Below are 23,985 nucleotides of genomic sequence, written 5' to 3' on the forward strand. Positions count from 1 at the left end.
AAAATTTTAATACATACAATATGACTTTTTTCTCGCATTTCGCTAACAAAACATAGCTTCAGTTCTGGTGATTACTCAGGCCTATTCCAGGTACAATTCGCATAGTTATTATTATTATTATTATTATTATTATTATTATTATTATTATTATTATTATTATTATTATTATTATTATTATTATTATTATTATTATTATTATTTCTACTTTCTCTGGCACATGAAATCTCGACAAGGATAAGCTTTAGCAATAAAACATCCGATTAACTTTAGAGATGTTTATTTAGCACATGGGTATTCCTACATCCACAACTGATAATACTGTTTTTTTTATTGATCCGAGTCCGCTACCTGTGTCATTCACATGGTTCCCCAATTGTCCTTATGACCATGGGCACCCAAAGAGCGGGACAGGGGGCCGACCTCCTTGGGTCACGAAAATGTATTAAATTTCTTAAAATTTTCTTAATACAAATAAAAAATGCCAAATGTAATGTAGCAACCAGGAAGATGGGCTCCCTAGAAAATTTTCTTCGGTCGCCCATGGTCACGACGACCTGCCCACCGTACCTGCAACATCAACTGCCCATATGTGATACTGCTTGGCTGGTGTTATCACCAGAACCAGCAGTCAAATTATTATTATCTACATGTGGTTATTGTCGACCAATTTATTTCTATAAAAGAAATCAACGTTTAGTCAATAACGCTATTTCGAGTTATTAGTTATTAATAAGAGACGCTACAAATTAAGAACCTAGATGATACCCGTATTTAAAATAATAACAAATTCTAAATGTGATTTTATTTCACCTGCTTCTGTGAAACGTTATAACTATATAATACCAAACAATAATCCAGATAGGGAGAATGTTTATTCTGAATCAATGGTCTTGGAAACCCAGGGTCTAACAATTAATTGCTACGTCCCCTGCTCTTAAAAAGTACCTAGAGAAAAATCCGTTCTCCGGACAGCGGTATATTGTACAAACATACGGTATCCTCTTGCTTACTATAGAAATCAGTACACTGAGAAAAAAAAATGTAGGTGGCATACTTAAAAACGTAGGTTACATTCGTAATTCCTGTAGTTTCTGGACTTAACGTACAACCGTATATAGCATCCTGCAGCAAACGTATAGCTGAAAAAGTATGTATTATACGTACTGTCTACATAAGTGCAATGACGTCATTCGTGTGACGTCATCTACAGTAACAAGTATATACGGAGGTAATATCTAGCTTTGTGACGTCAGGATCGTATGTAGCATGTGGGTTAATAATGACGACACTCACTGACTATCGGGACGGAGCGTAATTTCAAGAAGTATGCAATATACGTTCTGTACGTGTGTTTCTTGCGTTCAACCCCGAGACAGCATCTATATTGTACTTCTGCCCCGTACGTACGACTAGATACAGCGTACGTATTGTACCTATGTATTATACAGATTTTCCTTATGTCGCACACAGCTTGTCCCGATACAGCATACAGAATATCCGTATGCACCATACAGAGTGCACATATGCAGCTTACAGACTGTCTGCATGCGGCATATAGATTACACGTATGTCGCGTACAGGCTGGCCATATGTAATGTATGGACTGGATGTATGTAGCTTGTAGATTGTCCATATGAAATATACGGATTTTACCTGTATCGCATACGTATTGCCTTGTTGTAATATATGAATTGGACATATTCAGGATCTAGATTGTACGTATAGTGCACCATTATTGAAGTGCTGCAACATACTGAGAAAAGCATGATACATTCTTACTGTAATGTTGCCACATATTGTTTTTCTCTGTATGGAAACAAAAATAGCTTAAAATATGGTTGATCTCCTTTGTGCCAATAATAATAAAACTAAAAATACTACACTTTTCAAATCTTAGTTTGCAGCACTGAAACTGTCCAGAGAAATGTATTTATCTGCAGGGTGTAAGTTTGGACTTCCTGCTAATTCTTTGGAAAGCTACTGCAAAGCCAAGTGTTGAAAAGTGGCACAAGAGTTAATTTTAAAATTATTGGCACAAAGGAGGGTAACCATACGTTAAACTATTTTAGTTTTCATACAGAGTAAATCAATATGTGACAATATTACTGTAAGAATTTATCATACCTTTTGCAATAACTTAGTTGCAGCACTTCAATAATAATACAAAATGCACAGCCATGTACAATCCTATGTTCAAACTAAAAAAAGACTCAGGTACAGTCATTTATTAAGCCGTTATCATCCATTGCTTGTACAGTCACGAAAGAAAATATTCTTCAGTTGACAAAATTTGTTTTCCTAAAAACTCAACAATAAATTAACCTATCAGAGTACCGACTTTGGCAGGTTGTCAAGTTATAACTATTCGAAGAATAACAACAAAAAGATCCAAATTAATTAATTTGTTGCCGAGCTATTGGCAAAAGAAAATTTGTCAACTGTCAAATACTTTCTTTTCCGTGTGTACTATATAAAGACGACTTTACCTCATTCTTTTCCTTAATAATATCCTCTTCCAAAATGCAGAAGTTGTTACCACAAGAGGCGTGAATAGGATTTTCCAGAAATAACTTCTCTGAACATTTTAATTAACAGATAAGTTATTTTTTAAATGAAGCTATAATTAAAAACATAGTGTCAGCTGAAAACGTTTTCCCTCACAAGATGATTCCTAAACAGTACTCCCCATTAAAAATGCAACTTCAAGGAGACAGGGTAGCTACGCCAAAGTTCCCAAGCCGATATCTAATAGTAAGTGTCGAATATGCTTAACCCTTAACATACCAAGCGGGGTACTCTAGGGACCCCAGAGAGTGATATTTGGTGATACTGCTGCAATTATAAGAATCAATTTATTCTCGATTTTTATATGTATCCTGCAACCCTTTGAGATATCAATTACATGATTAGATCAACGATGCGTTTCTTTAAAAAATACAAAAAATAAAAACACACTTCAAAATGTAAAAACTCCATTGTTAAACCTGTGTTTCAGATTTACGAACACACAAGTATGAAATTGTATGAAGAACTGAATAGTGTTCAAATATACATAATATTTGACGTCAACAATGTTCATTTAACTTAAGTATGCTTCTAGACATCCAAAAAATAATAGTTGGAGTAACCCTCTACAATACTATGTTGAGAAATTAAAATAATACTTGGGGTCCCCAGAAGACTCCAGCTTAGTAAACAACTTTGACGACTTAGGCTTGCTACGTTAAGGGTTAAACTTACCGCTGTATTCGCTGTGTGACAAAATGGTGATAGCAGAGCAGAACTGACTCAACATTGACAACCAGAACGACTGTAACACAGCGAGACATCGAGAGGATGTTCTCTTCTGGTATGGTAAGCCATGCGTCTTACGATCCAATGCCACAGCTCATCAACTGTAGCTGGCGGAGTTCACAGGTATGAGAAGCTGTGCAGCCATCGACCAAACATATTTATCCTTCCCTGCTCTACACATTCTGCAAATTTGGACTTTCCTGGATGTATCCTTCTTAGTTCAACATTTTAAGTAACGAGCAGTGTAATAGTCTCATACATTATTTAAAGAAAGAGCGATGATTCTCAGAATTACTCGGAAGTTTCTAGTTTACAATTGTATACATATATAGATAGATAGATAGATAGATAGATAGATAGATATAGATATAGCTATATAGATAGATAGATGTACAATAATTTAAAACGGTTATATCAAAGTTTGCATTCAGAGCACAAAAAGAAGTATAGCTCTCGGAACATTGATTTTAGCCAGATAATACCACTAGTAAACTCAACCACACTCAGTACCGTTAGTTGCTTGGTATTGTCTATGAGGCAAAGATCATCGTATCTCATTGCGTGTAGATTTTTGTATTTGTTTAACACTAAAAATTGTTTGTCGCTAACCGAATCCAGTAACATATATATACCGACAGGACGTACGTTAGTCACAAGGTTACATGAGTGAAACACTAAATTATTCGATTGACACTTGCGGCCTTGTCAACACTAGAGAAAGGTACAAAGTGATTAAATAAATACGAAACACAGTACATACAAAATATAACGATGTATGAAGTCTCCTTTTCATACGATTTGGAGAAAGGATACATCTGTAGAGAGCAACATAAATGATTTATCTGGATAATTTGGATTAGTCCAGAATTCGAATAAAAATAATTTTGAAATTCGTTAAGTCCAACATTTTTTCTTTCTTTCTTCGGATTCTCAATAAAGTTGACTACTGAAAAGCTGAGTTACAGATTTTATGTTAAAACATATTCACTATACCATTGTCTTATTCACAGAACAATACATTAGTTATTAATGTATGACTGAAATAATAGTGCTTCGTGCAGATTTACTTTATCCAATCGGAATTGCACAATGATAAAAAAAATGTTGCAAGGTATAATGTTCTTATTTACAGAGAAAAAGAGTTGAAAAGACTTTACGCTAACAAACATTTTCTTTAAACAGACATACATTTATTCTAATTTATGGAAGAAAGAAATAATTTGCGGAGCAGTATATTTATTAAGGTTACATATTTGTACAAAAGAATGTAAATACAATTGGGTCTGTCTTCAGAAAGGACGTGCTTTTAGCCACAAATTACACTGCTTCTTTTCGCTGTCTTTCATGCAGAATCCTGGTTTTGTTTTGATACATGAAATACCTGAAACAAAAATCCAAAAATATTTAAAATGTTACATTTTAAAATATTTAACATTTTTTTAGGTTAAATGGACAAAATCTGTTCGGTCAGGTATGGACTTTTGGGTTTCTGGTAGAAAAATGATGAATTAAAAAAAGTGTTTGTTGATGCTGAACAACTCGAAATGTATTACTATGCAAAAGTAAGTGGGTACCCACTGGCGTTCGAGGTACCATGGGGTACCTAATATGTCTGCATTTTTAGATATGTGGAAATATATGTCTCTAAAATGTAAAGAACTGATATCTGTTTAGTACAGAAAACCGCAACTCGGTAAGCCTTATGGATACCGAGGTATGGGAAAATAAAGGACAACACCATAGAAGTGTGAGTTTTGCGTACTAGATTGTGCAGTTTCGAAAACGTAATTACCTGAGGGCTAACAACAACTTCAAAAGTAGTTTCAATTCAATACACTACACACACGTCCTTATGGGGGTTTTCGGGTACTATGGCATTCGCAGACCTCCCATTTCTAAACATTCTAAAATATATCTTAATAAACTTATAAAGAACGTTACAGGTTTGTGTTTACCGAAACCGCAAGTCGGTATGTTTAACAGTTACCGAAATATGGTGAAATAAATAGGAACACCATAGGTATGTGGGGCTTCCATACTTGACAGTAGTTTAGAAAATTAATGAAAATATGACTAATGGCTATCAAGATATTGTCAAATAAAGGGAGGACCCACACAGTTATGGGGTTTTCGTGTTAGGTGGTGAAATTTCCGAAACCGATCATGAAATCTGAATAAGCACCAGTAGCAATTTCATCCTAAAGTAACTGGGTATTTCCATGGGGTTTTAGAACACCATGGGTCTAAAAATATTAAGTTTTAAAAGCTTTGAAAAATATAATTTGACATTTGTAAAGAGTATTAGAAAAGAGAATAGAGTTACCCAAAACTTCCAGCCAGTACATCTTACAGCTAGAGAGACACCGTGAAATAAAAGAGTATTAGATCTTGAAATTTCATAAAACAACTTTTGATCTTAATAAAAGTTAAATAAGATGGTACTTATATGGGTTAAGTGAGTACCTCACACTCGTCAGGGCAATTCCGATCGAAAGATTAATTCAGCTCGAAGTTTTCTTCGGGTAAATCCAAGCGTGATAATTCCTAGCGTACAAAAAGAATGAAAATTCTTTGTCAATATCTAATATAGCAACCGAGATATAAGTAATTATGTATTTTACGACGTCGTAAAAATGGAGACCCACATGGATTTGTACTGTTGAGTCTTTGCTGTAAAAAGAAGAAATTTCAGAAAACTACCGTATACACCTTAATAGACAATTAAATGGGTGGAGGCACGGTGGCTTAGTGGTAGAGTGCGTACCTTTGGTGTATTGGGTCCCTGGTTTGATCCGTGTCCAAGTCAGTTTGTAGTCGACATTTTATTCGTGGGTATTCTCGGGGTACTCCCGTTTCCTCCCACCTTTACACTCCATCAATTCTATCATCAGCATTCACTTCCCTTAATTTCATTTTAAAATTAAATGGGCAGTTAAGTGTGATCGTATCTCTGGGAATTAAGAGAATACTCCAGTGTAGTTTCTGCAAAACATACTAGGTACACACCCCACCACTAAGTTACTGTGTCCTCACTGATTTAATTGCATATTAAGGTATATACAGTAGGTTTTTGAATTTCTTTCTTATAGCAAAGACCCAGAAGTACAAATCCTTAAAGATCTCTATTTTTACGTCATAAAATAAATGACTCGTTATATTTTGGTTGCTATATTAGATATTCACAGGGAATTTTTACTCTTTTACACAGCTCGATGAACCTTTGGAACTGCCTGAAGAAAACCTAGAACTAATCTTTCCATCGAAATTGTACTGAGGTACTTACCTAACCCATAGAAATACCATCTTATTTAATTTTGTTGGGACCAATAATTTTTCCGAAGTTTCAACATCTCATACTCTTTTATTTCACGGTGTTTCCCTATATGTTAGATGTACTAGCTGCAAGTTTTAGGTAAATACATATTTCTAATACTCTTTACAAATGTCAAGTTATATTTTCAAAAGCTTTTAAAATTTAATCTTGGTAGACTGTAAGATGTTCTAACACCCCATGGAAATATCTAATTACTTGAAGATGGAATTGCTACTGGTGTTTATTAACTTTCCATGACCGGTTTCGGAAATTTTATCATCTAATACGAAAATCCCATACCTGTATTGGTCCTCTCTTTATTTGACAATATCTTGATAGCCGTTAGTCATATTTGAATTCATTTTCCAAATTGTACCTTCAAGTATGCAAGCCCCACATACATATCGTGTCGCTCTTTATTTTCCCATATCTCGGTATCCGTAAGGCTTACCGAGTTGCAGTTTTCGGTAAACAAATATCAGTTCTTTACATTTTAGACACATGTATTTCCATATATCTAAAATGCAGAAATTAGGTACCGCATAGTACCCCTCTACCCCATTGGGGTACCCACTTACTTTTGCATACCAGGGCAAGAACACCAGTAGTCGTTACTTTAAGGTTGAAAACATACTCTTTTGTCTCTTCTGTGAGCACCGTGAATCGGTCGGAGCTGTACCATAGTTGGAAAGAGACACTGATCCTTCCTATATGACCATGTAGTCAGAATTCAAAATCGAATAGCCGTTGAAGGGAAAACAATATTTTAAAATCCCTTGTATTGCACCGGTAGTAGTCATCTCAAAATCGAAATGTTCCAGTGGTAGTTAGGGTTTTGTACCAGTGTTCGTCACTCAAATAACTTGACATAATTTATTCAGAAACGCACTGTTTATCAGTTTAAAATTAAGAATAGAGTATAAAGTACTAATCTTAATAACTGTGCATCACTTTTGGTACTCAAGAAAGAAAATAAAAAAGTTTTTACATACTTTTTAAAGCAATTTCAGTAAGAAAAATGTTAACTGAATTCAAAAGTTAATTGTATATTATTTTAACGTTAAGAGTACAATATTAATTACTATGTTTAATAACTATAGTGACTTTAAGCACTCAAGAATGAAAATAAACATGTTTGTACATACATTTTTAATACAATTTGAGAAACAAAATAAGTTAACCGAATTCAAAACTTAATTATATATCACCTTAAGATTAAGAATGGACTATAAAATACTGAGGTTAATAATAATGCATTACTGAAGAATGAAAACAAAAATGTTTTTAACTACCTATATTGTATTTACATGTTGTTATTTCTCATTAACATGCTTTTTGATAACGCACGATATGGGTTAGGGGTACGCACGAGAAATGATTTGAGACTGTCACCTCTCGCAAAGGTGTCGCGAAAGTTGTCTCGTCTCGAAAACTGTATCTGTTTCTATTGGAAGAGCTATGTCTCGTCTCGAATTTCGTAACAAAAATTCGTTACACATGCAGTTTTGTGTAAAAAGTGAAATGTATAAATACAGGAGAGAAAACATTGCAAACAAACATTATGTTAGTATGTTGAACATACTTTTTTGTATGTGGTGCAAAATATCTTCATCTATTTTTGCACCAAAGTTTATATGAAATGAAATCTTTGAGTTTTACGTTCCACGCTTTTGCCGGGTATGCTAAAGGAGACTATAATCATGAGAATGAATGAAATAGTAGAATGAAAACTGTGAGAGAAAACGGGAAAACCCCGAGAAAACCACACACAGTGTTTGTCCAACACAAAGCCCATTTGGCACGTGCTGGGATCGATCCAGGAACTCCATGCAGGAGAGGTGAACGCTCCATCACTGAGCTACCACGTCCCCAAAAACACAACCTCAGAATATACTTCATATAGAGTAGAAATGAAATGAAATCTTTGAGTTTTACGTCCCACGATTATGCCGGTTAGGCTAAAGGAGACGGTGATGATGAGTAATGAATGAAATGGTGGAATGAAGAAAGTGGGAGGAAACGGGACAACCCCGAGAAAACCCACGCACACGGTGTTTGTCCACCACAAAGTTCACTTGGCGGGGACTGGGATCGAACCCAGGACCCCAAGCACCAGAGGTGAACGCTCCACCACTGAGCCACCGCGACCCCTTATATAGAGTAGAAGTAAGAAGATGTTAAAAAAAATGGCCCGTCTGGAGAACATGTAAGCTAAACACCAATACAATTGTTACAGATTTATTTACTTACACTGTTTAGGCTGAACATCGCAACACCAATATCATTATGTCACATCCTTAACTATGCTAACTACAATGTAGACCTGCTTTGCTTCGTAATGTCCAAATAGTTGATTATTGTGCTCGAAAGCAGGCAAGTAGCATACAAATTTATGATGTTGAAGGCGTTATTTTTCACAGCTATGGAGAAAATACATGAAAACGAAAAATAAAAATAAATCTTTGTTTTACTTCCTACGGTTATGCTATGTATGCTGACAGTCACAAATGAGTATTGAAAATTGATGATCTTGGAATAGATTTGGTGGAATAATGAGGGGGGGGGAATAGACATTGATTAAATATAAAATTGAAAAGAAATAAGGGCCTGACGCTCAAATATTTATCCATCTGGCAGCCATCTTGATCCCTCTAAAAGATCATGAAGTACTTGATTGATTCTAAACCCAATAATAGTAATAGTAATAGTAATTATAACAATAAACACAGAATATACCTAGATATAATTTACGCACCTTGAAGTGTAGAAATTAATGATTGCAATCCTCAGCATTCCAATAGTTCTTTGGTTTCTCCAAATGAAGATTCGGACATCGGTTTTCTTCTCAAGCAATAATGGGGTACAATAATCAGTTGCAGTCCAAAGCAAAGTCACTAAGTTAAGCATGAATATAAAAGATTTTGTGTTAAATATTTCAATGTAAATTTCATGAAATAGAATTCATTAGTTAGTTACATACAAACTCTTACGCATGTAAGTCAGAATCTACTTGTAATAACTTGTAAATTTAAACAAACTAAATTATACTACAGTTATAGGGACATCAAACATATATTCCATAAGATATATAGGGTGTCTCAAAAGTCCCCTGACATAAAGTAACTCGATTATTATCAGAGTTACAACAAAATGTAATTGGGAAACCGTCTACAAATATGATGTTTCCAATGTAAGTTGAAGGAATTTTCAAAATCGGATGAGCCGTTTGGCTGTACACTCTTTATGCGTCCAATGTTAAATGAAAATGCAACGTTGCCATTTACCTGGACCCACAACATAAGTGAATGAAGTTACTGATTTTTACGCTAACATGTCGATGGCTAGCCCCCATTTCAAACAGTAACTTCATTCACATATGTTGTGGGTCCAGGTAAATGTAACATTGCATTTTCATTCCACATTGGGCGCATAAAGAGTACAGCCCAAACGGCCCCTCCGATTTAAAAAGTGTTCACTTTAGATTGAAAACAACATATTTAGAAATGGTTTTTCCTCTTACGTTTTGTTGTAACGTCAGAGGACTTTCGAAACACCCTGTATACATCATACGAAGTTCCTTTCTAAATTCTACACGGGTGTAGTTTAATTGAATGTGAGATGGGTGATACACATTAGGCCGTTTGGAAATACTCTCACAGACGGCCGCCATTTTGGATTAAATTTGTTTGTTATAAACTGGTGGGTAATGTGATATATATATGGCCACGGGCTAGAATTTTCTCAGTATGTCAAATATGCAATCAGATTCCATGGAGCTTAATTTGGTGAAAAGTTATTGCCAATTGAACGTTGTATTTACCTCTTTCTTCTAGATGTAGAACCATACCGTTAGCACGTGAGGAATGCATCGAAATATTCAAACTGTGGAGCGGGAGGAGTGCCTGTACAGTGGTTACCGATTGCAAACAGAATCATCCACAATGTGACTGTGTTACATGTTGCAGTGTCACAGTAATTAACTAAATTTGAGGAGACGGGCACATTCGTGGACATACGTCGTAGCGGACGATCGTAGAGAGCTACAGATGAAGCAGCGCCTACGGCAGTGCTGACTTCTTTCTCGATGTGGCCCCAGAGGAGCACACGTCATTTATTAATGCAATGTGGGTTGAGTCATAGGGTCTGCGCGTGTATAAGTGCATCCGCACAAGGTGCAAATGAAGCAACATCTCCACGAGAACGATGTTGATCGCCAAGTGCAGTGAGTAATTATGGTTAACATTTTTATGCAAATACTCTTTTCAGATGAAGCTGACCTCTACGTAAATGGGAAGGTTAATAGGCAGAACATGCACAATTGGTCACCTGACAACCCCGCGTGCAAGACCCCTCCAACATGACCAGCGCAAAGAAAATTAATTATGTTGTTGGTAGACAAATGAGGAATACGTCTAATCAGTCACTTTTTCATTCCATAAAATTAACTGCGGAATAATACCTCACGCTCGTACAGGGATAGATATTGCGAGCTGCGATGCCCGAGGATGGTACATTCTCGCAGTTTTTTCAACACCATGGCGCTTTCTTCATTATGGATTCGTATTGCGTCACTACTTGAACAATTCTCTAGAACATGGGTTGATCGACGAGAGGCAGTTGAATGGCTGCTCGATCACCGGACCTAACGCTGTTCAATTTCTAGCTAAGTGGAAAAGTTAAGGCTATGGTTTGTGCAGTAAATATTCATAATTTTTATCATCTAGAACAAAGTATCGCCATCGTCTGTGCACAAATTTGACCCTATATCCTACTTTGTGTCCACAGCAATTGGAAGAAGCTTCTGCAAATGTTTATTGCTCAGTAGGAACATGTGGAACATATACTATAACCAGGGGTAAAAGTGGACCTGAAAAGGTGGGGAGACGGTAGGTAGCGGCATCACTCCACGCCGTTCCTCCTGCCTATCTCTGCCCAGTGTACCATTTTAGGATCTGGGGGACGCCCTACATATTTTTCGAGGTGGGGAACTGCGTCCCCCGCGTTCCCCCTCGCTTTTACCCCTGACTATAACAGGGAAATGTGTTCGAAGTGGGAAAAATCAGAGGCGGTGTGTTTTATTACGATTTTGACTCGACATATCGGCTATCTAAATGTTCAAATGCAGTGAGGTGTGAAGCCTACAAGATTGCATTTCTATTTACATAATGTCTGAAAACCACTGGAAAGCTTCTTTTAGTTACAGAGAAAAAAACGGAGAGACTGATCCATCCATCGTGAACAACTTTCTGGAAAAAAATAAATAAAAATAGCCCTTACCTTGTATCAGAGAATTATACACGAAAGTGCTCAAAAACCGACTTTTAATATTAACAATTTCCAGCGGGAAAACTCCTGGACTACACACTCGAATGAGGGGTATTTCAAACTCCCGTAAGATCTGCCCCCACAGCAATCCCCTAAATCCGCCCATGCTCAAAACACGACGCTTATAAGAATTCAGACAAGACGACACATACATACATACGAAAGAAACAATTCAACACGGCACATCAAAATATAAACTAGATGAACTTCTTTGAAAACACCTCATTTTACAAACAAAAGGTAGAAAAAGGTAAAAATGTCAGTATTGTCAACTTAGAATCTACATAAGAAATAAAATCTTTTTATGTGCAAAGCTATTCGTCAATACGTATAAAAAATGGATTTATTAATGGTATTTAGCATTTATTCTTCCGTGAAGGTATATCTTGATCACTAAAAAACCAGAAACGGTATGTCTCTATCACTGGGGGGGGGGGAAACAGAAGGGTATGACATACCACTACATATAGTCTCACTTGGTTCACTGCCAATAACATTTCACCAGAATAAGTTACATGATATCTGATTGCATATTTGACATCCTCAGAACATTTTAGTGCATGGCCATGTATCACACTACCCACTTATCGTCCGTATTACAATTTCGAATCTAAGATGGCGACCGTCCGCGTGATGTAATCCGAAAGTATCCCTCTGGGCCTAATGTGTATCTCTTATCTCGCAGTCAATGTAACTACATCCCTGTAGTTTTCAGAAAGGATGACAAGGGACTTCTGATGCATCCTGTATATAATAGTTGTATCAATAATGACGGGTATACCGGCTAGGCTAAAGGAGACGCTGATGATTATATAATGAATGAAATGGTGGAATGAAGAAAGTGGAAGGAAACGGGAGAACCCCGAGAAAACCCACTCACACGGTGTTTGTCCACCACAAAGTTTACTTGGCGCGAGCTGGGATCAAACCAAAGACCCCAAACACCAGAGGTGAACGCTCTACCACTGAGCCATCGAGGCCCGACAGGAATATTTGTTGAAGTCTACTGTCTTCTTCAGTAACAAGGTTACACAAAAATGAGCCTATGGTTTTGATGGAATTCGAACCAACATTATATGTATACTCTCTCAGTGAGAATCAAAGCTGGCACCAAGTTTACATATGCGCGCGCATTGTATTTTACTTATATAGCTCACAAAGCTATGGGCGAGCAAGCAAGGCACGTGCCCCGGGCGTGTGGTTGGAGGGGCTACTAAAAGAGAGGTTATATATTAGTACTTTTCCATTTTGGTGTTTAATACTTTTCATCAGAGTGCGAAATCATGAAATCAAAGTGGGGGAGATTGAAGGACTGAAGAGAGCGAGAGAGAGGGGGGAAAAAAGCTGCGCAGTCTTACACTTCAAAGAATTGTAGTGAAATGAGAAGGTCAGAATTCAAGATGACATTCGGATGCTTGGCACGAAGAAAAACATTGCAAGCAATTTTGAAAAAAAAAAAAAAAAAAAAAAGAAAGAAAGAAAAAAACTTAAATAATGTGATATATTTTGTAGGCTTTGGATATGTATGTTTTAGTTGGCATCAACAATTATTGGTGTGTTTTTGTCACAATTGACAGTTTAGCGAGAGACTAGGCTAACTGACAATTTTAACTTTCTGAAAGAAAAGGAAACAAATGAAAACAGCACGTTACAAAGGATACGACTGATATTCATAGTTTGGCTTAGTATACAACAGGGGTGGATCCAGGATGGACTACTGGGGGGCGGTGGGTTGTAATGCCACTACTTACAAGATAGAGCTACTTTTAAGAGATTCAACTCTGGGTGGGTTTTATTTTATATTAAAATACACAAAGTTTCCTCTTCTTGGGGGAGATAGACCCTCCCTGGATCCGCACCTGTCTCAGGACAAGCCACACAGACAAGTGGTTGAGGCAAAGGTCAATTAATGACATTAGTATGCTGTTCCGTCAAAATATCAATCTTGACCTGGATGTAAGTTAGCCTGGTCTCTCACTGAACAACTCAATTGAATGTTTCATATGTAAATTAGGCACTTCTACATCACAAACAGTAAATATAACCTACCTTATTCTACGTTTTTAAATGCATTTCTACAACTGATTGTAACTTTAAAGGTTCTCGTGAAGATTAGCTGGCGGAGGTTACCTAACATAGCCATGAGTTATCAAATTAATAGTTGTGCTTCGTGGGTGATGATAATGATCCTGAGGTTAGATGTTAAATTGGACTCGAGAGCGGAACAAGGGCTGATCTTATTCGTGTCTCAGACGGGGCGTGGAATGGAACGAATATGAAAATAAGGTTGCTGTAATAGTTTTTCATAGGGTTTGTAAGATTTTCGAAACACTTGGCAATTTTTTTTTATCAAGACTTGACATTTTTTTAAGATAAAAATCAAGACTTGGCAATTTCAAGTTTCATCCCCCTCCCAATCTTGTAATGCTCACTACGCCGCTGTAAGCAATACATATTTTCGACAATATTCGTTGTTCATCTGTTTCCGCTGGGTTCCAACGTGGTGAGCTGCATATGGGACTTTTAATAGTGTTATTATAATGAGAAAGAATTGCAAATTATGTTCATGTTCCTAAAAGAGGGAAATTGAAAGAGAAATTAAATTAAAAATAAATAAGGGAGAGAAAAGTAATTACCTGAAAATAAAAATAAAGTCTTTGAGTTTAATGTCCCACGATTATGCTGTTAGGCTAAGGGAGACGGTGATTAAAGCAAGTTAATGGTTATGGAATATTTGGTGGAATGAGAAAGTGGGAGGAAAACAAGTCCCCGAGAAAACCTACGAGCACGTATATGAAAATGAAGTAAAACATACACTGGCCTATGCTTTCTTTGTCTAGCAGAGTCATAGTTTGGAATCGAAAATGTGTTTTGAATTTTTGTATTTAGAGATGGAGAGTGTAAGTAACGAAATCACTTAATACATCCATTAAGATTTCGGAAAGCGAAATCTAAATTTAGGTAAGCTAACTCCATGTATTAACTGTTTGCATCCGCTTCGTACATTGTTCGAAGGGTCACGAAACAAATCACCTCATTTAGTCTACACATACCTAGTACTAGCGTTAATTACCTGCTTCGTTGGGTGAAAATAAGAAAACCAGTAATACATGTATGTTACGTTAGTCAGTCACTTTTTTTACTATTACGAAACGCTCTCTCATATCGGTTATTTTCGATCATTTGTAAGATCCGTCTCCCCTCTTTCCCTCCCCAAGTTGCTTGGCTGAATTTTTATTTAAATAGTATCGGAAGTGTCACTGTCCATTTCTGCGCCCCCGAAAACAATGGATTTAGATTAGGATTAGTTCACTTAACTTAGTAAGCCTACACAGCTTTGGCGCGGCTCGACTTGTTGGAAAGCAATCCAAAATCTAAACAAATATATCGATGTCACTGGGGTTTAGTAAAGTGTATCGTAAGTCAAGAAGATTGAGAATCACTGCCTCGATTATTCACTTCAATTAATCATCAAACTCCTTTAATCTGAAGTACATAATCGTGGAATGTTTAACTAATATTATAATTTTATGGCATCTAGAAAATGCACATATCGTACATTACGTTACATTACCATTCAATCGCAATAGGTTATTACAGACGTGTGGTTGGCTTGAAGCTTAGCATCCTATTCAGCGCCAAGACTGTGTACGACCTACACCTACAGCATAATATGGAATCCTACTCGCATGATCTTCGACCAAGATTTGAATCAACGGGAAGATGAAGATTTTCCCTCTCGTCAAGTAATTTCCCCAACTCGCCAAAGAATTTCTCCCTTGCCGGGAAAATATTTCCCTCATTTCATATTTTACATATTATATACTATATATATATATATTATATCTTGCATCACTGAGAAATAAAATGCTTGGATTGTATATCTGAAAAGTCGCCCCCTCCCCGCAGGCACGTAGCCACGATTTCGCAATACGGGAGGTCCGTGACGAAATACTGTGGTTATCACACCAGGGGTTCGATCAATCTAAACTATTTTACTGACAACATATCCATATTGATTTGTTAGGACAATAAAATGAGGATATGTTAGTAAGTATTTTAATTAAAGAATTATGAAGAAATCTTGCGTAAAAGAATAGAAAAAAGTATTGACAAAGACATAGTCTTCCGACGTCATTCGAACTCGGTTCTTCTCGTCTTCTTTCTATTTCTCTTATCTTAGTTCAATGCCGTCAAGGATAGTAACGAGATCTCTTTCGGGAGTAAAGACATCCTATAAAATGGATTAGTGTTGCCGCGAAATTCAAAATGGTTCATATTATTGGTAATTCTGGGCATTGCTTAAGTTCTGACAGGCTATCTGAAAGAACCGGTTTATCGATCGTCATTTGTAGTCCATAGGGTTACTGGCGCAAATCCCGTGGGGATGAAGACATGTCCCCTCCAATCTTAGAACTGGGGGGGACTTTCCCCTCAATAATCCGATTTGAAATGCGTTTTTTGGAGAGAAATGTGATGATTTGTGTCCGATTGCCACAAAGGAAAGTAAGATGAAATTGATGTCCCCACCCCAGAATAAGCCTTAAATCTGCCCGCCTCACAATTTTGAAGACAACTCTGCTCCCCTGATCCTCCGCAGCATTGTTTTTCAACTTCATAATTTGAACATCCTTAAAAAAAATTATGAGAACTGTCTTACCCGTCCCTCCCAATGTTGAAGACAGATTTGCGCCGCTGCATACGGTTAACATGGAGTTAGATGGAATTCGGAATGTTCCGTTACAATAATATCCAATTTCAACTTGATCCGCCCCCCCCCCTCCCGTTTCCTCCACACAAAGCTCCTCGTAAGAAAGAGTAATCAAAACGCTTATTGTAGCTTTATATTTTTGAGGCTGATTCATCTGTTTCTTTCTGTTTCATCTTTCCTTAATATTTTTCATTTCTGGATCCGAAGGGGGGGGTCTGGACCCACCCCTTGGCTACGTGCCTGCTTCCCGTAAAAAGCATCATTCGAACCCTGAATCAAACAACTCCATCTGTAAAGCAGTGCTGAGTTGATTTTAATATCCTTTTCTGCAACGAGGCTGTATGAGACGTGGACTTACTGATTAACATGGACTCCGAACCACTCCCGCCAGGAATCGAACGCGGGTCTCCCACACCAAAGGCGCGTACGCTAACCGCTTAGCCATGAAGGAGCTCATATCTATAGCAGTGTAAGCAACAACAACAACAAAAAGAAACACACACACATACTAGAAGTTTGCGCAATTGGGGATCAAAACATTCTCAATGAAGTATGAGAAATAGTAAACGTCAAAGTGGGCTTCTGCTTATTCTTTACTTCATTAATACTTAATTCCTTCTAGAAATAGTGAAACAATACTATGAAGACACAGTACTTAAACATAATCGAAAGAATAAGACAAGGAAACAGAGTAATTTCCGACTAATTAAACTAGTCATATATACTATACCTAACTGTTACATTGTATTTCTTACCATATTACGAAAGCGATATAACTTTTTTACCAGCCATAGAAGCTGGACGCAATCCAATACTGCAATTTAGACGCTGTAACGAAAGCTGCAAGTCAAACGCCCGACACTCCGCCTGCCTGAAACTCTTCAAATAACTGTGTAATAGCTGTTTCAAGCGGCCTACAACTTATGACCTTGAAACTATGTGCTAGTAACCAAATTAATGCCAAGGTACGATAAAACACCCCAACTTGCCACAATGACGTCAACACAAGGAAAAAAAGAAAAACATCTAATTTTTGGTTCGAAAATTATGAAACAATAATAATAATAATGTAATTCTCAGGAACTCAAACATTAGTTAACTAGAGAACATAACAAGCAAAACAAAACAAAACAAAACAAAACAAAACAAAAAGAGTCTTAAACGTGAGCTCTCCCTGACTGCTGTTTTTAAATTTCAGTGAGGCTGTAAAATATGTTTTGTTTTATTGTTAAAAAACAAAAAGAAAAAGAAAAATAAAGAAAGAAAGGAAATAAATTTTGTTGCAAATATCCTAGTAAAAATAGGTTTCCTAGACACAAGTGGCTCCGCGTAGCGTAGTTGTAACGCTCTCGCCTTCGGTACGAGCGGACCCAGGTTCGATTCCGGTAGGGGCACTCGGTCGAAAAAGTATCAAAAGCTTTTAAGTCCAGACATCCTGAATGAGGCTTTCTTGGGTTTTCCTCATTTCATACCAGGCAAATGCCGGGTGGTACCCAACATATAGGTCCCAGGCCATTTGCTTCCTTCCCTTTCCCCGGATAGTGTGCTCACCGAGGGACGTCATAACTCACATGTGACGGGCTAACAAGGTCATTGATGCCGAAAGCCCAGAAATCTAAATCCTAAATATTCACTACACAAGAAAATGTTCGCGCTGAAAACGGTTTCTTAGCAATTATGTTAAACAGTCCTGTAGTAAATCTCCATCAAGTAATAAACCGTCACATATAAAAAGGAAAGAATAAACACATAACATTCATTTTGCGTACCTTGAAATGTAAAAAGTTACAAAACATTAATATTCAAAGATTTCTCAAAATTCAGATTAACCCATTTCTTTCTCCTCAACCATTAACGAGTTACAATAGTAAGAATTGTAGTCATAAATCACATTACTTGTTTAGTACTATATTAAAGCAAGTTATACTAAAGGAATATATAATTAAATGGAATATTTAACTAAAGTGATAATTTACTATTGCACTTACCCAGGTTTTCTTTCCTTCCGCTCTTCTTTTCCGTTTGTAAACAACCTCGTTTATAAACCAGCTCGCAAGCATGCGACAGTTATTTCATGACGTCATCTATGGTGCAAGAAAGAGGTGTCTATAGGCGGTCAGGACCTCACAAACAGATGGACGTATATAACATATAGCTGAAGTATTTAACATACGTATACGTATATAAAATACGGAAGATTGTTAGATGTCAGACAGCCTGCAGCGACATGATATAACATCCAAGCGCGTTAAAGGCAGTAGCTGTGTAGCATATGGATAAAGTACGCTCCGTACAGATTTCCTTAGTAAACATAACGAATCCTTGTATTTGTACAATATACCGCTGTCCGGATAATGGATTTTTCTCAGTGTACGGAGCAGACGTTATCCATATGCTACATAGGCACTGCCCTTAGATGTTACATCATGCCATTCCAGAATGTCTGACATGTAACAGTTTTCCGTATATCACATACATATACTTATGTTACTTTCGTCGGCTATATGTTATATACGTCCATTTGTATATGAGATCCTGACCGCCTACATTGTTTCATACGGAAAGTAGGTATAGATGGAACACTTATACAGAAAGTATTATAAAACATGCGTTTTCAGTTATACGTCTACTGTACGTTATGTCCAAAAACTACAGGAATTACGCATTTAACCTATCTTTTTAAGTACGCCACATACAATTCTTTTTCTCAGTGTAACATATGACATTATTTTAAAAAAATAAAACAACTCTATTGTTCACTTAATTGTTGTTAAAACTCCCGTACTGCTTCTGGATACATTAGTAAACAGCAGGGCTCCAGAGACTTACTTTCGACCCAGGCGCCAAAATAATAACAGGTCCAATTTTACCAGTGTTCGTAGTTTGAGGGGAAATTTCCCTAATGTAGGGAAATTTCGTATGTAACTTTAGGAAAAAAAAAACTTTTTTTAAAAAAGTTTCGTCGATAAAACGAAAATCTAGAGAAATTCTCGCACATACTAGTTAACGAATACAAATGTTTAAACTTTTACAATACAATACAATGAACTAATACAATAGGAATAGTGTGTGTGTGTCTTTTCAAAATAACTTAATTTATACCCATTCTTGACAGGGTGTATCTGTGTGTATTTTTTTTCTTTGCAAAAAAGTGAAAAAATAAAATAGAAGCCAAAGAACAAATGAATAAAACAAATGTGATTCGTAATATAGTTAAATTAATGTTATCACATAACTTCTGTCAGGAATTGGACACTCAACAAACTAGGGAAAATTTTGTAAGAAAAGGGAAAATTTTGCAAGAAAAGGGAAAATTTTGACAATCGAGGGAAATTTTGTAAGGGGTCCACATCAGGATTCGTAGTTTGAGGGAAAATTCCCTAATCTAGGGAAAATTTGGTAAATTTAGCCAAAAGGGAAAAGTGCAAAAGGAGAAAGGGATTTTTTCTCTACGACGCGAAAAATCAGGGAAATTTTTGCGCTGACTGGTTGACCAATATAAATGCTTAAGTTTTTCTTTGTTCTTCAGAAATATACCAATACAAGCAATAGCTTGCATGTGTGTGTGTGTATGTCTGTTCAAAGCAGCATAATTTGTACCGATTGTTAGCTTGGTGTCTTTGTGTGTGTGTGTGTGTTTTTTTTTTTTTTTGAAAAAATGTGAAGGAAAAATAAAAAAAAGCAAAAACCAAAAATGAATAATAAACAAATGTGTTTGCAACTTCCTTCAATATAGCTAAATTAATCTTATCTATATAACTTCTGTCATAAGAATTAGACACTCAAAAAACTAGGGAAAATTTGATAAGAAAAGGGAAGATTTTGTGTCAGTAGAGAGAAATTTTCTTAAGAGTCTTCATCCCGGCGAAATTAAAATACCGCTAATTTTACAGTAATTATGTGATATCTTCAAATAGATAAAAGATAATCGAAATATGGAACAAGAGCTCGCTAGCCAATATTATTTTACATAAGAAACCGTTATCACAACTCACTTATCTGCTTTCGATTTCGAGCCATTTTGAAAATCGGCATTTATTTTGGCGTTTCTAAACAGCTGAAAACGGAAAGCCACTAGGTGACTTGTGATAACGGTACGGTATCTCACGCAAAATAATATTACGTTGTGTGTAAGTTTACATGAAACAATCTTGTCATCCTATTCTACCTGCAACGACAAATCTCACCAACTTTTCTAATTCGAAAACGTCAGAGTAAAACTAACTAATGTATCAACGAACTCGAAAGTTCATCGCCACAAAAATAAATTCTTATCATACACAGACTTACATAAGCCCACGGCAGGATGTCCGAAAGATTTAACTACGTATTTGAAAAGCCATAGAGAATATCCCGAGAAGAAGCAATACTTAAAAACAATCTATTAGACACTTATTAGCAAAGACGAACTTCGACGCTACTGTGCTAATGATTGCTACCTGTCCCGGTTTAGGGGAAAATGTCCCGCGTCCCGATGTGGCTCTATCGGAACTTTAAAATAACAATATTTTCATATTTGTTGATCAAGTTGGCTACTATTGTTATTATTTGAACTTAGGAAACTATTATTATTGTACATTTTTATACAGAGCCTTTAAAATAAAGGAAATCTCGCAATGTGCCTGTAACTGAAAGTCTAAGCTCAGTTTGTAATTCGTGAAGATTGATTTCTCACGGTGTAATTAGTAACCAGAAATAGATATATACGCTTTGAAGTGTGAGTCGCAGCAATAGATCTGGAAGTGGCTGCAGCTGAAGTAATTACAACAAACAGTGCTGTTCCTACAATAAAAAATATATTAAAGTATTGGAATGGTTAATTATTTCTAGTTTTTACATATATTTAGGTGTTTAAGAGCCTTACTTACTAAAAACAATAGGCTTCAAAATTTACCGATTTTCTTTTGTTTGTTTATTCATAAGTGAAAAGAGACAATGAAATGCAACTTACCACAATCATAGATAATCAGTGTAACCAGTAGCGTACACAGGAATTTATTTCGGGAGGGGCCCAAACTCAATATGAGGGTTTTTATATTAAAATTCTTAAACTTGCCCCTAAAATTAGGCTAAATTTACACAAAAGTCGAAATTTTGGGGGAGGAGTCCGGACTCCCAGGATCCACCCCCTGCATACATCCCTGAGTGTAACCACTCAGCAAAAATATTTCGTACTAACCTAAGCAGAAAAAAGTACTAGATCTGGGGGAAAAGTACTAAACTTTTATCTGCTCCTGTTTCACCCTATTAATGACATTTTACGATATTAATATCTTTTTAGTATGTTTTCGGCAGCTCTCCCTCCTCTGTGGGTGGGGGAGTGACCCCTCACATTCTTAAAAGAACCTCCAACTTTAAATTTTTTTACAGTCAAAATTCGACAAAACCGGACAAGCCACTTACACCCTCCCAATTTTGACTTTACACTCTGAAACTAAAAATCCTGGCGGAATCACTGCTTAGTTGTCGTATTAGAACTCACTCTAAAACCACTAAAGTGACACAAGCAAGATAAATATAGAGGATGTCGGGAAAAACAAGAAATATCATAAAATGGGCTTATTGAGAAAATAGCCTACTCAGTGGAGTATTTACGATTTTTTTCGGGGAGGGCTTTGCTAACTTTCGAAGGGGGCTTTGCCTGGAAATGTGGAAATTCTGCAAGATATTTCATATACTTTACTATAGCAATTAAGATTTCGGGGGGCTTAAGTCCGGAAGCCCCCCCTAAATACGCCACTGAGCCTATTGTTTAAACGGATCACCAAATATGTAATATTGTTTACTATGGACATTTATTATTACAATATTATAGTTGGAGGAGACGACCAGACGGCACCTATGTCCTGTCTTCCGCTCTTGTAAATACCACTGTTGAAAAACAACACAAAAAAAGTTACCAAGAACAGATAAGTTTTCGTACATTGTCAAATTTTCATGAGATTCATTTTTCTCTCTCAAATGTACTTACGAGAAAAGAAGAGGAGAAAAGTACTAGATTTGTTGGTGAAAGTACCTACTAGAACACTAAAATATAAAAGGTACTAGATCTAGTACAATAGCACTAGCGTTAGTCACACTGTAGATAGTGTTATTCTACAACAGAAAATATCAACCTGAAGAAATTTCAGTGTTGCCATCCATATAAATTACAGTGTTGCCAGAATAACAATTCCCTCAATATCTAAGTTAAGGCAGCGGCTAGAGGAACGAACTCAACTGCATTTCATTACGTATCGTGTTGTCTTGGAATTCTATGAACTGCTTTATAAGTACTCGTTGTATTTAGTTTGTAATAAACAAAATAGTTTTAACATATAATTATTAAAATTAAATAATAATGTTATTTAAAAAGTAGTTCACAGAATTCCAAAAACAATATGATACGTAATCAAATGCAATTGAGTTCGTTCGTTTAGTCTCTTGCCTTAACTTAGATTTTGGGGGAATTGTTATTCTGGCAACACTATTATTTTGGTGATTTTTTTAATAATATTCTTTCTTATAATGTTAGTATGTGTATAATCGGCAAAGACATGTATGTGGCAAATATCATGTCAAAAGAGTTGTAAATTAGAACAATAAAACGAAAATAAAACTTTCTTGACCATTTAGCAACATTTTGTTTTACTAATTGTAATTTTCGTATTTATAATTCTTTTCCTATGAAATTTACCGCAAATATGCATTTCCCGATTATACACATAGTATCAGTATTAAAAGTACCCTGCAAAATCATTATCAAATTATGCGACAATCATGTTGGAGATGAGTGTACAAGTTTTGAATAGAACTCATTACTTTCCTCTGAATTATTGTCAAAATAAGACATTAACTTCTTCATGTCATAAGCTTTATTTTGCTTATATGATTCACTGATGAAAGTTGAAGTGTTTAAAACATTTATTCAAGCACTTCTCTTTCGACGTTTAAGTAGCTCAACGTCTATCGGTGAAGCAAAGTACCGTAAGTATTTTGAAAAAGGCATTGTGCTCTGGTCTCAGGTCTTCTCATACTCTTGCCTCAGATATCTTTAAAGGCAATTTGGCTTTTACTAAATTTTTGGAGATTGATTTCATATCGTAACTATATCAGTCTTCCCCCAAACTTTAATCTTCCCAAACTTTCACAAAATGCCATAATATTCTAAGGGCAGAGTGATCGTTCCGTGTTTTCTTAGTTCTTTTTTCAATAAGGTCAGAAACCCTGTCAGAGGCGAAAAGCTATGCCCACGTATTGGGAAATAATCTTGAAAAATGGAGATAATTGTAGAATCTTGAAAAGTGGAAATGTTGAGTTTTGTTCAAATTTGCTATATTAAAGCGCCTCTTATAACGGCAAA

General features: G+C 36.2%; 2 long non-coding RNA genes across 2 annotated transcripts in view; both read right to left on the reverse strand.

Annotated features, from left to right (window-relative positions):
- LOC145678883 (uncharacterized) overlaps positions 1-23,985 on the reverse strand; it is a 329,384-nt gene that overhangs the window by 45,201 nt on the left and 260,198 nt on the right. The gene's annotated exons all lie outside the window — the stretch shown is intronic.
- LOC145679904 (uncharacterized) lies at positions 4,573-17,494 on the reverse strand. The gene is made up of 3 exons (XR_014130609.1): positions 17,399-17,494; positions 9,363-9,501; positions 4,573-4,675 (listed from the first exon to the last, which is right to left on the reverse strand). It is a non-coding gene; the product is annotated as an uncharacterized LOC145679904 (long non-coding RNA).

Source organism: Thermobia domestica, chromosome 2 (assembly GCF_964235325.1).
Source record: "Thermobia domestica chromosome 2, izTheDome1.hap1.1, whole genome shotgun sequence".
Taxonomy (NCBI): domain Eukaryota; kingdom Metazoa; phylum Arthropoda; class Insecta; order Zygentoma; family Lepismatidae; genus Thermobia; species Thermobia domestica.